Consider the following 15,241-nt stretch of genomic DNA (forward strand, 5'->3'; position numbering starts at 1 on the left):
CTACCCAAGTCAACTTCGGTCTTCCTCTGCCTCTCTTCACGTTACTATCCTGGCTTAGGATTCCACTAGGCACCGGTGCCTCTGGAGGTCTCCGTTGGACATGTCCAAACCATCTCAACCGATGTTGGACAAACTTTTCTTCAATTGGTGCTACCCCTAATCTATCACGTATATCATCGTTTCGAACTCGATCCCTTCTTGTATGACCACAAATCCAACGCAACATACACATTTCCACGACACTTATCTGTTGAACATGTCATTTTTTCGTAGGCCAACATTCTGCACCATACAACATAGCAAATCTAATCGCCGTTCTATAGAACTTGCCTTTTAGCTTCTGTGGTACCCTTTTGTCACATAGGACACCAGATGCTTGGTGCCACTTTATCCACCCTACTTTGATTCTATGGCTAACATCTTCATCAATATCCCCGTCTCTCTGTAGCATTGATCATAAATATCGAAAGGTATCCTTCCTAGGCACTACCTGACCTTCAAAACTAATATCTTCCTCCTCACGAGTAGTAGTGCCGAAGTCACATCTCATATAATCAGTTTTAGTTCTACTGAGTCTAAAACCTTTGGACTCCAAAGTCTCCCGCCATAACTCCAGTTACTGATTCACTCCCACAAATCAGAATTAACAAAGTTCATAAAGTGTTAGCACAAATCATAAGAGACAATTTTTTTCTATAAAAGGACAAGGACAAAAACTTGGCTTGGGCAAGCACAAATCACAATAAACAAAGGAAAATGTGAGCTAGCCCAAATCACAAGAGGCATTTTTTTCTATGAAAGGACAACGACAAAAACTTGGTGTGGGCAGGCACAAATCACAATAAACAGATGAAAAGGTGTGTTAGCACAAATAACAAGAAACAATTTTTTTCTATGAAAGGACAAGGATAAAAAAGAGGTGTGTTGCCACAAATCACAATTAACAAAGTTCAAGATGTGTTAGCACAAATCAACTTATTGCATATTATGACAACTACAATTGCGGTGCTACGTACTTGCAATTTACACTAGTACTCATTGCAACTAATGATATTTGTGTTTGATTTGTTTGTTTGTCATGAACAGGAGAGTTCCACAGCACTAGTGACCTACGACTGCTATGGACAAGAACAACAAAGAAAAGAAATGAATGTGAGTTCCCAAAATATGTGGGCAACACCAAAATATTATAGTTTTATTGTAATGATGAATGCAAAATTTTGCATGTTATAATGTCACAGGAGGATCAAGCTATATATTGTCACAGGGAGGGACAAGCTACAGGAGCCTTACATGGACTTAACATGGACTTACACCAACACCAATGCCAATATAGGTGCATACAGTTTTTGAATATTGTTATTAATCCCTGAAACTATATAGGTGAATGGGAGCCTTTAAAATTCTTTGCGAGAAATTAAGGCCTATATCCCAAATTATAACCCAAACAAATTAATTAATCACTAATTAACCAGCTAACAAAAAATTCTAATTAGCATGCGAAAATGCAGGAAGAAGTTAAAGATCACAAGAAAAACTTTGCGCACTGTTTTTCAATTTTGAACGCACTAAACTTTCACAGTAGCAGCCGTGTAAATCTCCTAATGCAAACAAATTCGCTCAAGTAGTAATCATTAGCAGGTAATTCTTTTCACTATAGCATGATGGTGACTATACACAAAGTGGCAGCACGTTGTTGCAAATCAAGGCAAAAGAACTAGTGCTTACTCCATAGACAAGAAGATAAGAAAATGGTTTCAGTCACAACGAAAACTCATGGTGCAGTACTTAACTCACAGAGCTGCTACTCTGAAGATTCTAATCTGAACATTGAACAGACTGCCTGTGCAAGCAAACGGAAATAGCAGCCAGCTGTAGACGCACTGCTTACCTCCTCACCTGATTGTCGAAGTGCAGCTGCTGTCTCTGTCCTACTACTTCCCAACTGAGCCAAAATTGTTGCTGCTGTTGTCTTACTCGACCCGGTGGACTGAAAGCAAGTGCCGGCACCACATGGTTTCCTATCGGACTGATCAAGTACACTGCCCAATAGCTATTTCAATCTCTGTCTGAACTGAATATCTGGAACACGGCACAGCTGAAATGTTGCAGTTCCTAGTAACCAAAGAAGGAACCGTTGCACATTGGAATTAGCAGGACACTAGCTATCAATGCAAACTGAAATAATTCAGATGAACAAGTACTAAACCCAAGACGCTGCTATCTGAAACATCTGGTGAGAGAGCTGCAAACAAGCAAGCCAAATTGTTGCTGAAAGAATACAGGCAGGCCTGTGTCAGACAGCTACAGATCAATAAACAGAGCAGCTCGAACTACGCTAGAATTTTTCAAAGGAGATTGAAATGAACACTGACTGCAAGAAAATTTGTACAGCATCCTCACCTCATCGTGGCAATATAGGTGCATACAGTTTTTGAATGAGATATGTCTCCTGCGTAAAGTGATCCCTGAAACTAAGGTTTATGAGCAACTTAGCAAAGAAAGAACTCAACCATATAGGTGCATACAGTTTTTGAATATTGTTATTAATCCTACAAAATATCAGAACCACAACAGATTCCTGGAAGGCAACAAAAAACTGAAAGAGCAAAGTAAAACAATAGAAATCTCAAATTTATTTCATGAACTAATATGAATTTCTTATGAAGGGACCTTATCAGAAACTTGTGCTATAAGACAATATCCATGGCATCTGCCTGAGTTGTGTACAGGCAGAACACCTCAAATATTTTTACAAATATCAGGTAAGGAAGAAATGTACATGAATCTTTTACATTCTTTATGCAGGCTCAGGTCATCAGAACTGACCCAAAGATATAGTGTTCAGCCATCCCTTTTCACGTGAACGATAATCAAAAGCAAAGTTATGGTAAAATTTTAAATTGTCGGTTGCCGCAGCCAACTCCAATACTTGACGCCTAATCACCCATAGTGAGGCACAAACAGAAGGGGTAATTCACTGCATTTGATAATACAACTTGCACATCTAACTGCAAAGGGCAAGAAGGAAATCAAAGCATGACCTCCAACATTTGCCTCCAAAAAATGTTGAATGGATTGCACAAAGCATACATCACCAACACACCTCTCCATCTCCACCACTCATCCGACCAATACCACTAAAAAAATCAGCACACCTCTCCACCACTCCGTCTGTATCCTTTGCTTATGATTTCAACCAATCGAAGACGAAATCAACATCCAATCAGGAAATGGGATCGAGTACACACAAGCAACAAGTGATTCAGCAACGATGAACAAGGAGGAAGGAGATGCAGCCACCCCACAGAACATAGAGCGTCACCTGAGATGGGGATTTCGCCGGTAAAATCGCTTCGCCACGGCGACGATGCGGCAAATCACCGGAAAAATCGCCCTGTCGCCACGACCTGGGTGAAGTCGCCTCGGATTCCTTTCGTGTCTGAAGGGCGCACGGTTTGAGGAAAACAAAAAAGAATTCGAAGAGGTGTCGGCAGTGGGCACAATTAGGACCGGGTCTAGGATGTGTTAACGGGTCTCATTTCTATTGAATTGAATCACATCCGGATCGAATGCAACCCAACAGAGACCTTGAGGCTGCGCGCGCGATCGCGTCGCCGGAACAACTCACACATATCAGGTGACTGTAGTATAGGAAAAGTGTGTATATATATATATATACACACTACATGTGGAACCAATTTAAATCATACATCAAGACAACTTAATGAAGAAAATATAAGCATGAAACACATAATACAAAATTATCCATTAGTGCATTTCATCGTTTCACTATGAACCCCAAAAAATACAAAGATGAAAACAAAAGGAAATAAAAAGACAAATGAAAAGGTATGTTTTCATAATACAAAATAATACATGAAACTAATAAAGAAAAATGCTAGAGAACAATAAATAACAAAATGTCAAAAAGGTAATATGGAAAACGAAAATATACCTATATATATGCTTACACTTACACTTATTTATAAATGACCTTCCACTTAAAGAAAACGAAAATATATCTATATATATGCTTCTATAAAAAAATTATGGCAACCCAATTTAGTTCCTGCACAAGTTCATTGCAGTACAAACGCATTGAGGAAATCAAACATGCAATTTGCATGATCATTTGATGGGATAAGATGTAGATATTTCTGTTGAGAATTATTATTTAGTGCTCAATTAGGGATTAATCCAAGGGGTGTCTCTTCACCCTTTTCTCTTTCATACTTGTAACCACCTACATGGACTCACACTGTTCATTGCAATACAATACACATAATCATTTTGCATCCCTCGCTTGTGTCTCGCTCTCTACTTCTAACACGTTATCAGGTACGCACGCTCTCCACTGATGCCAAGAGTTCGAAGAGAAGATGAGCCCGAAGCACTTCACCGGAGACAAGTTTCTCGGTGTTGTTGCCGTGAGGGAAGGAGAAGCATCGGCCCGTTGCAAGAACTGCGTTCGGCTGACTGTGCTGGCAAGGGGACAACGAGAACAGAGGCATGAATGCCTCAATGAAGAACTCGCCAGAGACATGTTCGTCGGCGCTGTTGCTGTGACGGATGGGCGAGGAATCGGCCTCCGCTGCAAGAAGAACGACGATATCACCAAGATGTAGCGAGTCTGAGAAGGAAAGATGGGATCGACGTAACTGCCACGTACCTTCCAGATTTTCGATCCTATTCTTCTCGCTCCTTTCGGGCTCACTGTCATGGGTTCCTTTGCCATCTCCGTGCTGCTATGCATCTTGCTGCACGCTGCGATTTTATTTATGCCTCTGTTCTCTGGTGACATGACTGCCCACGGCTGATGACGCCGTGCGCTACGTCTGGGCGGCTACCCCATGCCCATGCCCATGCTCAGCATCTGTGGGTAATGGGTGGTGGCTCCACGCCTTGAGCGACCGCTACGGCTGGAACTCGCCGTGGTTGTGCCGAATCGGCAAGGGCTTCGAGCCCCTTCGACCAGGAACAACGGCTGTGCGCCCGGCCAGCGGCAGGCGGCCACGCGACCGCGCCTCACTGCGACCCTCGCGGCCGGATTCGCGTGCCGTGGCCTTGCGCGGCTGGTGGCCTTACGCCGCGACCTGCGGTTCCCCACGCCTGCGGCCTCGAGCCGTGCCGGCGGCTCCGGCCCCACGCCCGTGGCCCCCGTGCCTCGCGCCTGCGGCCCCGCGGTGGCGGCTGGAGGCTGGCCCGGCGCTCGGCCTCCCTCGCACGGCAACGCACCCGCGGGTGGCGGCCAGCCCCGCGCGGCCCCTGCGCCGGCGGCCGGCGGCAGAAGACCCCGCGATGGACGGTTTCCACCAGCAACGATCTGGACGGCGGCGCTGTTCCCGCGGCCGAAAGGCCAAGCGACGGGTTGTTTTCTTCCCGCAGGAGAAACCGTCTGAGGATGGATGGATATAAGGCTGTGCCGATTTGCACAAATGTCCTTTATTGTTTATGTCAATTGCATAATAATCTATAAATAGATTATTCATGAATTTCTCTGGTTTTATGTTTAGCCAGTTATATCACTGCAATATAGCATTTATTTCTTATATAAATGTTCATGTTAGACCTTAAGTCTAAAAAATGTTATGATGCGCAATATTTATCTTATGTAAATAGATAATTTTTTTGAGATTAAAGCTCTCAGAAATTGCATCATGAATTATTATATTGTAGACAAATTCGCTATTGTAATATTTAGACATGTTTTCTGGACCATAAAGTTGTAGATGTTTAAATATACATAGTTTGTCGATTTTGTTTGGCAACTAATTTTAATTGCAACAAAATCGAATCCTCTTAATTAAGTGATGCTTAATTAATGACTGGTGTGTTTAGGCCCATATTGGCCTAGTCCGAAAAAGCAAAATGATAACCAAACCATTTTTGCTAGTGTGGCTAACATAGGAAGTGGATTTTTGATTCGATCCTACGGGATTTTGCATAGTTATACCACTAGCCAACTATAGCACTATGTGCTTAGTAAGTTTCATGTTTAACAGTATAAGTGTTTATTCATGTACTTTGTTGACCATATTAATTTGTTAATTTTTCTATAAATTGCATTTTAACAATGGTTGATCATCTTAATTAAGTGTTTCTTAATTAATGATGGATTATGCAAAAATGTTATTATATTCATATCTTGGATACATTTGGGGTCCTAACACAAGTGATGGAGTCCTAGGCATTGGCTACGCTTAATTCATATTGAATTATTCGGCCCAAAGACCATGCTTATGGTAGCGATTATTCGCCCATTGCTGAGAGGTCTACATCATGTTTATTAAACTTATGATTACCTACATTGTGTTGTCCCAAATAAGTGTTTTAGAAATATAAGAATGGTACACTTTTACGATGATTACCATCATTCATTATTTCAGGCTACACATAGGTGGTAGAGTCTTAGTCATTGGCTGTGGTATATTCATACAAATATATCAGCCCAGAGATCGTGCCTATAGCAGTAATTTATTTACCTCCTACTGAGAGATCTACTCTATGTTTCGGACATAGAGATTATCTATAATGTGTGTATCAACATTAATAATGATTGTTTGTGAGGTTTACATATTTTGTGATTACCTCTAATTGTTGGAAGGTTTACAATTATTGTTACTACCTCCCACTATCCAAAACAAAGTGATAAGATATGGAACAACCTAAATTTTGCATCAGAGATTACAACATCACCATAGTGATTTTTAGTTTACCTTGAGTGTAAATTAATTAAATCAATGGTTTGTCACATGTTATGGATACTGACTTGAGGGGAGTCTGTTGAACTCGCTCTTGATGGCATCAATATCCCACATGTACAATGGACATTAACATTGGTTTTATCCCATGGACTAATAGAAGAATTTAATGAACATCAATTAGGAATTGTTTGTTATAGATCAAAGGAGATTGTGCCTTATTGTTGTTAAGGTACTACGTCCATAAAGATCTTCCATAAGACTATCTTGTGGAAAGAAAAGCACATGATTTGTGGCTCACTCTTCAGGAGTGTTATGAACAATAAATGAACTCATATAGTTTGAGGCTAATCATGAGTGGATCATGTCTCTAGTTTTTCAAACTATGAAAGGCCATGATCATATTGTTCATACAATTCTCTTCCAATGGCGGAAGCAAAAGGCCTAATGTGCAAATGAGTCATGACAATGTGAACCCAATAATGACAGAGTAATGTCATATATGCGCTAAATAATGTCATACTCTTAAATTTGTAATTGATCTATATTAAAAGTCTATAAGGGATAAAACAGGAGCTACAGAAATAAGATATGAAGGATTTTTCAATCTTAATATGAAGCTACCTAGGAGGTTGGCTGTTCATTGCTGGATCCTATGGGAGCACATAACAACACTTCACTTTTCTCATAAGAGAACCTCAAACACATGGACAACATGATCATCGAGTATACTTCGAATGACTTGATTTGAGATTTGGAATAATCTCATGGCCCATTGATACTATTTTATAATGTCCATCGGAATATGTTGTAATACTTGTTGTCAATGCATAAATATTGTGGGTATCATATTGATGTATTTGATACTCGACAATATTTCACAATATTTATGGATTTCTATATATTAGACGAGAATTTCATTGAATTCTTGTCATATATAGATTGTACGAGAATCATTTCAATAAGAAATAATATGTGCCTAGTGGACATTTGTACCACAAATTCTATAATTAGGGAAGCAAAATGTTTCTGGTTCTTATGACAAGAAGAGGGAATATTTTTTGTCATCACTGGTGCGATGCAATGATAGTTTAGCCTATTCTGTCACTATCATTCTTCCTATGGATACTGAGTTAGCAATTGAGGATATTTAATTATGACCCAATTCAACTCAGATCTTACCAAATTATAGAGATATCCAAATATGTTTTCATATGGAAACATAAAAAGACAACATTGGATATGGCATATAAGTAATGAGATAAGTCTCATTTTGATTGTATTATGCATACAATCATCCCCGTACAACATGGTGCGTATAAGATAATTTTTCACACTATTGATGCATTCCGGATTTGGAATGATCATCTTGGCCATCCACAGGGATGAGTGAAAAATTATTAGCAATTCTATTGGTCATGGTTTTTCCCAGAGTGTGGGCATGATAGAGCCATAGGGAAATAGATTTTAAGACCCTCTTATCTTAAAATCATATTTGAATGTCTTGGATTCCTTAATCATATTCAAGAGAATATATGTGGGTCCGATACAAAGATTGTATGGACAGTTCAAACATTTCATGGTTGTGAAGATACATCTATAAGATGATCTAGAGTGTGTAAAGTGTCCACACTTAACAATGCATTTGGTAAATAATGGCGGATGTTGTGAGATCATTATCCTAAACTCTACTAAATTATTGTGCCTACAATGACGATTGTTTGGTATAACAAAAGTTTAGTTACATATCCAAAAGGATAAATGGAATCTATGAGTAAGACATCAAGATCTTAGTAGGATTACTATTAGTGAATTGCTATTTGCCAACTTTGTGTCGGGGTCAGACAGATTTACACACTCCTAACTTGTGATTAACTGCATATCCCCTATATGCATTTAGTACATGCGAATCCATGGAGATTTTCTATTTGCGTAAGATCGGATTATGTTGTATAAGTACCAATCTCACCACCACAGTGTACATTGACGGGTACACACAGAAAACTGGGGATCAATGTGAGATTTCAATCTCCGTCGATTGTTAAGTATCTAGAACCTCTTATGGAGGATCTATTTACTACCCGTATGCTGTTTTTATTTTGATAATGAGCATTTCCAGGCATTAGGGGGAGATTTGATGTACCACATATAATGCCAGAAAATTATTTGGAATGCATAAGACATTTCAATCTCAGGATCACGTACTAAATGAACTAAATTTTGAGTTCAGAGAATGGTTGATTTGCATAATATTGCAAATACACTACTAAATGCATTTACTGATTACTAAGATGTCTTTTAAAATTGTTAATCCATTGCAAGTATGTGCTAGAAAAAGTGGTGGTACCAAGTAAAACCACTCAACTCCTAATTATAAATAAGAGGGGGAGAAGTATGGCCATAAAGCAGGATTATTAATGCTAGCAATAGAAGGTTTTCTTCTAAAGATAGTAAATGCAGGTCAATCTATGGTTGGCGACACCTTGCGGGGAAATATTACCTTGTGGGTAAATATTGGTTATTACCTAGTGGATGGATGTCATCCACAAACCTAGCTTAGAGGTGCACCTAAATACTGATGCTAGGATATCAAAAAGCCCTAACTCTCGTTTTGGGAAGTCACAATGAGTCATTCAGGGTACTTTGAGTTTTGATAGACCGGAGAATTATATGATAGAAAGGCTACATGTGTCGACACATACTTCTCTGAATAAATTGTATACGACATTTCAAGTCATCCAGTGAATAGGACCATGGCATAGTGCTTTCTCACTCTTACTGGAACTTGTTGAGTGATGTAATACATGCAGAGATAGTCTTGCTCACCAGAAAAGAGGTGTTTTGGGGTTGTGATGCCAACACCTTGAGGTATCTTTACTGTGGGATACGAATGTGTTTTCATCCTAGAATGGATTGAGAACAATGTGGTGGTGAGATACAAAGCAAGACTAGTAGCACAAGGGGTTTACGCAAAGCCCAAGAATTGGTTTTCAATGCAAATTATTCTCCATAATGAGTGTTATGAATTTCTGATACTATCTTTTGATTGGCAGTACAAAAGCATCTATCTTTGCAGTTGATAGTTGATAGATGTAGTGATTGCATATATTTATATGATCACTTGATTTGGTGTATTTGTGAAGCTTCCAGGAAGGAGTTCATATACCCAACCCTCATACATAAAATCACAACATATATTGTGTATTGCTTAAGTCAATATATGGCTTAAAGCAGTTAAGTCGAATTTGGTACAATTGACTTTATGTGTATTCCCTAAACTAAAGGGGTAAAAGATTGATTACACGTGGGTGTTCATTTTAAAGTTCTTGATTGGATTTCATAGCGTTATATGATGGTCAATAATCTTGACATCATTGGTAAAAATGAACACATGTTAATAGCACGTAGTAATCTAAAGACGAAGTTTGAGATGGAAGATACGGACTAAAGAAAAATTTTATTTTGTGTTTATGATCCAAACATCTTCTCTTAGGACTTTGTACAAAAGCTATCTATATCCATATCATATTGAATGATTCAATATGAAGGTATCATATTGTAACACCTCCGGTGTTACGAGCTCGCTAAGCACTGAGATTATGGCCTGAGAGATAGATCTATCAATATAGTGAGTTAGTTACGTAAATGCCTATATGTGTTAATGAAAAAATCCTAACGCGAAGAGTAGAATAAGCAGTTCTAAACATTGTCATGGAAGCAATTTTTATAAGCAAAAATTAAATATAATTTGTATGTAGCACTTGAATAAAGTTTAGAGTGTAAGTGTAGTAGATGGAAATACAACATTAATTTTTGGAGAATAAATACTATTAGTTAGTAATTTGGGGAGTTCAACAAAAAACAAACTTGGAATTTGGAAGGGTCATTTTCGTTGCCATCAAGCACTTGAGCTTATATTTAAAAGTATCCTTCTTTGGCAAATTATATTAGACAAACTAATTAGGAAGTGCTTGGATATTATGTTTCTAAGAGTTAGTATGTAGTATGTGCTAGGTCATGGTACAATTGTAAGTTGAATCCGACAAGGTTTAGACCCTTTCAAAATTAAGGCAAAAGCGCTAATGGTTGTTAGTTCTAACTAAGCCCTTACTCTGTCTAAGTCGGAAAAGAATCGTAGACAATGTCATTTTGGCATTTAAAATTCCACAAAAATGATTAAGCAATATATCTATGTTTTTGCACGATTGGTTGCATTTAGGTGTATACTAGAACATGGTGCAGGTCGTGATTATGTTAGAGTTACGATGCTCATGCAAAAAAATTGCCGAATTTCGCAAGAACGCGCTATGAACTACGTCGTTGATGTTCTGATTCACGAACCTGTGACCAGCGTGACGAGCTCATGTTGGCGGGATTCTATCTTCCTCTCTAGTCACTCTTCGGACGGAGGAATTACTTCGCTATCTAGTTGGTAGCACCAGCTGTGGGTTGGGGTAGCTGGTTGGACTTGGGTTGAGTTAGGCATAGTTTTTTGTTCGCTTTAAAACTCATGCATGACATCGGTAGCAGCCGCTCGGCCCAGGCTCGAGGTCACCACGCGTGGGGCGCTGCTGGCATTAGGGCTTAGGCCATGGTCGGGCCGCTACCATTGCCTAGCTCACGCATAAGGTTGAGGTCACGCATCATCTGTGATTTGGCTCGCTGCTGCATGCACGTCGTGCTTAGGCGACTGGCCACGGTGCCGTGCGCAGAGCATACCGTGGCCGCGGCGGGTTGGACTCGGCAGACATGGTGCTCGCCTCACCCTTCAATCCACATACCGTGTTGAGCACTTGAGCCGTCCTACGTCATAGCGTCTCAGCCATTGGCTCCGGCTCTAGTGGCGATGTGACGCTTTCCCTATCCACCCTAGCCGCCAGCCGACGCCGATGCACCCTCATTTGGGTCCTGCCACTTCAAGATACGCGCGTCACGCCAACCACCTTGCCTTATCGCTTGTGTGCATGAGCTCGCTGCCACCACCAACCAGAGCCATGCTTTAACTCGCCCTACCGCTCGAGGCTCATCCTCATGCTTTTCCATCGACATGACAATGGCCTGGGCACCGTACTTCCCGCCTTTCTAATTCACCTTGCTTGAGGCTTCGCAGTCTGATTCCTCATGCCAAGAAGAAGCCTAGGAGGTTATCTAGTGGCCTGGCCCTCACTAAGGTGCAGACGGGCATTGTGGTCGGCCAATTTGGCGATTGGCTCGTCGCCGATCAAAAATCATCGCTATGCTCGGGAAACTGCGGGTAACGCCTGTAGGGATGTTAGCAATTCGATTGATCATATCTATGAACTTGGTTTGATTCCCCCTATTCGATGCTCATGTTATTTTGGCTAGAGCGTTCGTTGGTGGTAGGGTGACTCACTGATGCCACGCTCGTAGAGCTGTCGCACGGTGCGGGCGCACGTGGCCAACCTGCCCCAGTGTTTCCCTGCTTAAACCGTCTTTGGGGTGTGCACCTAGGTGATCTACTGATGCCTCTCCACCACCTCTACTTCCCTGGGCGTGCGTAGGCTCATCGGATTGGCTGCGCCACCACCGTGGCTAGCCGCTCGCCCCTGTCGTTCCTGGCAGTACGCTGCTGAGTTTTCAACCGCCATCCATGCTTACGGGTTTACCAGTAGATGGTGGTCTGTCCTTTATTCCTGTCGCATCAGGTCCAGCTTGCCCGGTGTAACCGTCGTTGCCACCGGTGTGCCGTGCCGTTGCGAAGGCAACATGTTCCAAGGTCCTTAATGTAAAATACGTCTCTTGTGCAATACTGATCAGAGGCGCTGCGTAATAACCGATTAGTCCCGGGGTTCTTTTGCAAAACATGAGCGCTCGCGTGGTCCTTCCGATCTTGGGCCGCGCTGGGCCATCACGACGCGCGCGTGGCCGCCCCGCGCTAGGCTGCTGGGCCGAGTGGGCCGCGGTGCCCTTTTCGTTTTCCAGGGAATTAGAAAAGGTTTTCTAAAATAAATTCTGAGCTGATTTTTGTTATTTACATATAAAATCATTTAGGGATCCAAAAATAGTGAAACCAATTTTGTTAGGTTCCTAAAATCATGATCTATCTGTTAATGTATTTTGTTCATCTAGTTGGTGCTGTTTTTAGGGTTGCTCTTGTTATTTTAAAGTGCTTAGTATCATTAAGATATCATTTTGTAGGAATTATTGTGATCAAATGATGCAAGTGATAGACTTGAAAATTTTACAGTAGTTTTATTGTATTATTATGAGCTCTCTGTAATTTTTGTCACTTAGGATAATTAGTTTACTAAGGTAGCTGATGAGCCCTAGTTCGAATATATATTAAATCAACGAAATAGAGGAACACCTTGGGGTTGTAGAACTAAAACATTTGTTGGGAAATAATGCCTTATTCAACAACATGGATACGTGGCCTAGTACATTAGTCACTAGAGCTATCTCGTTAGTGTGAGAGGCGTAAACGTAGTTTAAGAGTTGTGGTTGCCTTTGATTAATTATGTCTCTGCGTTGCATCCACATATGTCATAATAGGAACAACGATGGATCATGGAGTCGACCGGAGTCGCAGAAAAGATGGTGCCTTGGTGATCATGTTGCCACGATGGAATGCTAACTTTAGGTTATATTTTACCCAGGCAAGCTGTGGGGGATATGACCTCCGATATCCATAAGACAAGACATGGGCCGCACCATCAGAGGTGGCCTAGACCACAGGATCAAGGTGTGCACGGCACTGGTCGACGTGCATAAGATATTGTATAGTACCAAATAGGATATTTTCCTTGTAACCCTACCCCTCCAGAGCATATAAGGAGGGATAGGGGTCCCCTAATCAACATCTACATACATCTCATATTCAATACAATACACCAAAGACATAAGACGTAGGGTATTATGTCGATCAGACGGCCCAAACCTATCTAAATCGCTGTCTTTGTGCCTTGTGTCACCATCCGGTTCCTGATTACGCGCACCTCCACCGACAAATCTACCATCGCGGGATACCCCTTGGTGGACTGCCGAGCATCTTTTGTCGATAGTTGGCACACCAGGTAGGGGTGTGCGTGCTGATCCATGGTGAACCAGATGGCAGACCTTGATTCCACCATACAGCGGCAACTCAGCGGGTGGAATCAATCTACTATGGCTACAACTCAGCGACCTCCGTCACATACCGACGTCTACATCTTGTTGTCATCCCAAGAAACTCGTTAGTGGTGGAATCCATCTACAACAACGACAAAAAAAGACTCTCGAGGATCGACGTTCTCACCAGGATCAACCTTCACCGTCGTTTCCAGCACTCAATGTCCAGCCATTAGCCAGAAATCCATCATCATGAACGTGAACATGAAGACGTAAATACATTGAACAACATGCAGCAACATGCAAGCTGATCAGAACTTGGCTTCTTGCATGTACTTGTATCTACATGCGTGCATCGCTCAGGTATAGGAAGATGCATGCGTGTATTACGTCAAGATCCGACACTATGCCAACGTACGGGAAGAAGTACAAATCCATCTATAGCAGCGGCAACAACTCTCGAAGATCAAGACCTCAATGCCATCATGGCTCCGACGCAATCAATAGAAGGGGGGCTATGAATCAATCTACACAGAGGAGAAAGCTATGCATGGTGACAACCTAGAAGACTACTCAGCAACTGCTCAGGTTGATCAAGAATCTACCAGGAAGCAGTTTTGACTACTCAGCCACGGCAACCGACTACGCCTATTCGACTATGACTCCCCGTAGCCGTCCGAGCCCTCAAGCAAGCCGTTAAGCGAGCTGCCCGCGTTGCTGACCACTAATATAAGGACGACATTGCCCAGACTACTTACTCCGACCACCTACCATGTCGCAATGATGATCACCACGAAGAACAGTGCCATGATAACCGTGACCGCTGCCATGACGACAGTTCAGAAAGCTTGAGGGCCGAGCAATTTTGTCAACGCCGACTAGATAACGCCATACGCCGCTGACCATATGTTTTGTCTAAAGCTAAGTCATGCTTTAACATTCTTCTAAATATTCTCCAATCTTCATATATCGCCATGATGTTTCTCTGAGCTGTTTTCTCCATGTTTGCCACCCTATAAAAGTTTGGAGTCAAAGATCATCCTGAGTATGAGGGCCGTGAGTATGAGAAGCATGGCACCGAGTGGTGTGAGGTTACCGTCTATATTGGGAAGAGTGAAGAGTTCCCCGACCTCACTGAAGCCTGGAATGTGACCGCAACCGGGTTTAGCTTCATCGACACCTACCAGGTTGTGGCCCGCAAAGCCCTGCAATACCTTTGCCAGATCTATGAAGAGCCCATTGCCCATACCCCCATGAGGTTCTTCCCACCCTTGTACAAGAATCGGCGGGCATGGAGGGCTCCCATGGAGGCCTTGCAAGGGCGGGATGCACAAGAAAATAGTCCTACTGTGGTGCACTTGACCACATACCTGCTTGCTCTGGATGAGCAGTATGACCGGCAAGCCTTGGAGCTAAGAACGTGCCTCCATTGAGCCGAGGAAGCCGAGATCTTTTCCAGGATGCTCCAG

General features: G+C 41.8%; 1 long non-coding RNA gene across 1 annotated transcript; it reads right to left on the reverse strand.

Moving 5' to 3' along the window:
* Nucleotides 1-2,193: 2,193 nt before the first annotated feature.
* Nucleotides 2,194-3,487, reverse strand: LOC136504791 (uncharacterized). The gene is made up of 3 exons (XR_010770989.1): nucleotides 3,326-3,487; nucleotides 2,404-2,468; nucleotides 2,194-2,271 (listed from the first exon to the last, which is right to left on the reverse strand). It is a non-coding gene; the product is annotated as an uncharacterized lncRNA (long non-coding RNA).
* Between the last annotated feature and the right edge of the window lie 11,754 nt (nucleotides 3,488-15,241).

This window comes from Miscanthus floridulus, chromosome 14 (assembly GCF_019320115.1).
Source record: "Miscanthus floridulus cultivar M001 chromosome 14, ASM1932011v1, whole genome shotgun sequence".
Taxonomy (NCBI): Eukaryota; Viridiplantae; Streptophyta; class Magnoliopsida; order Poales; family Poaceae; genus Miscanthus; species Miscanthus floridulus.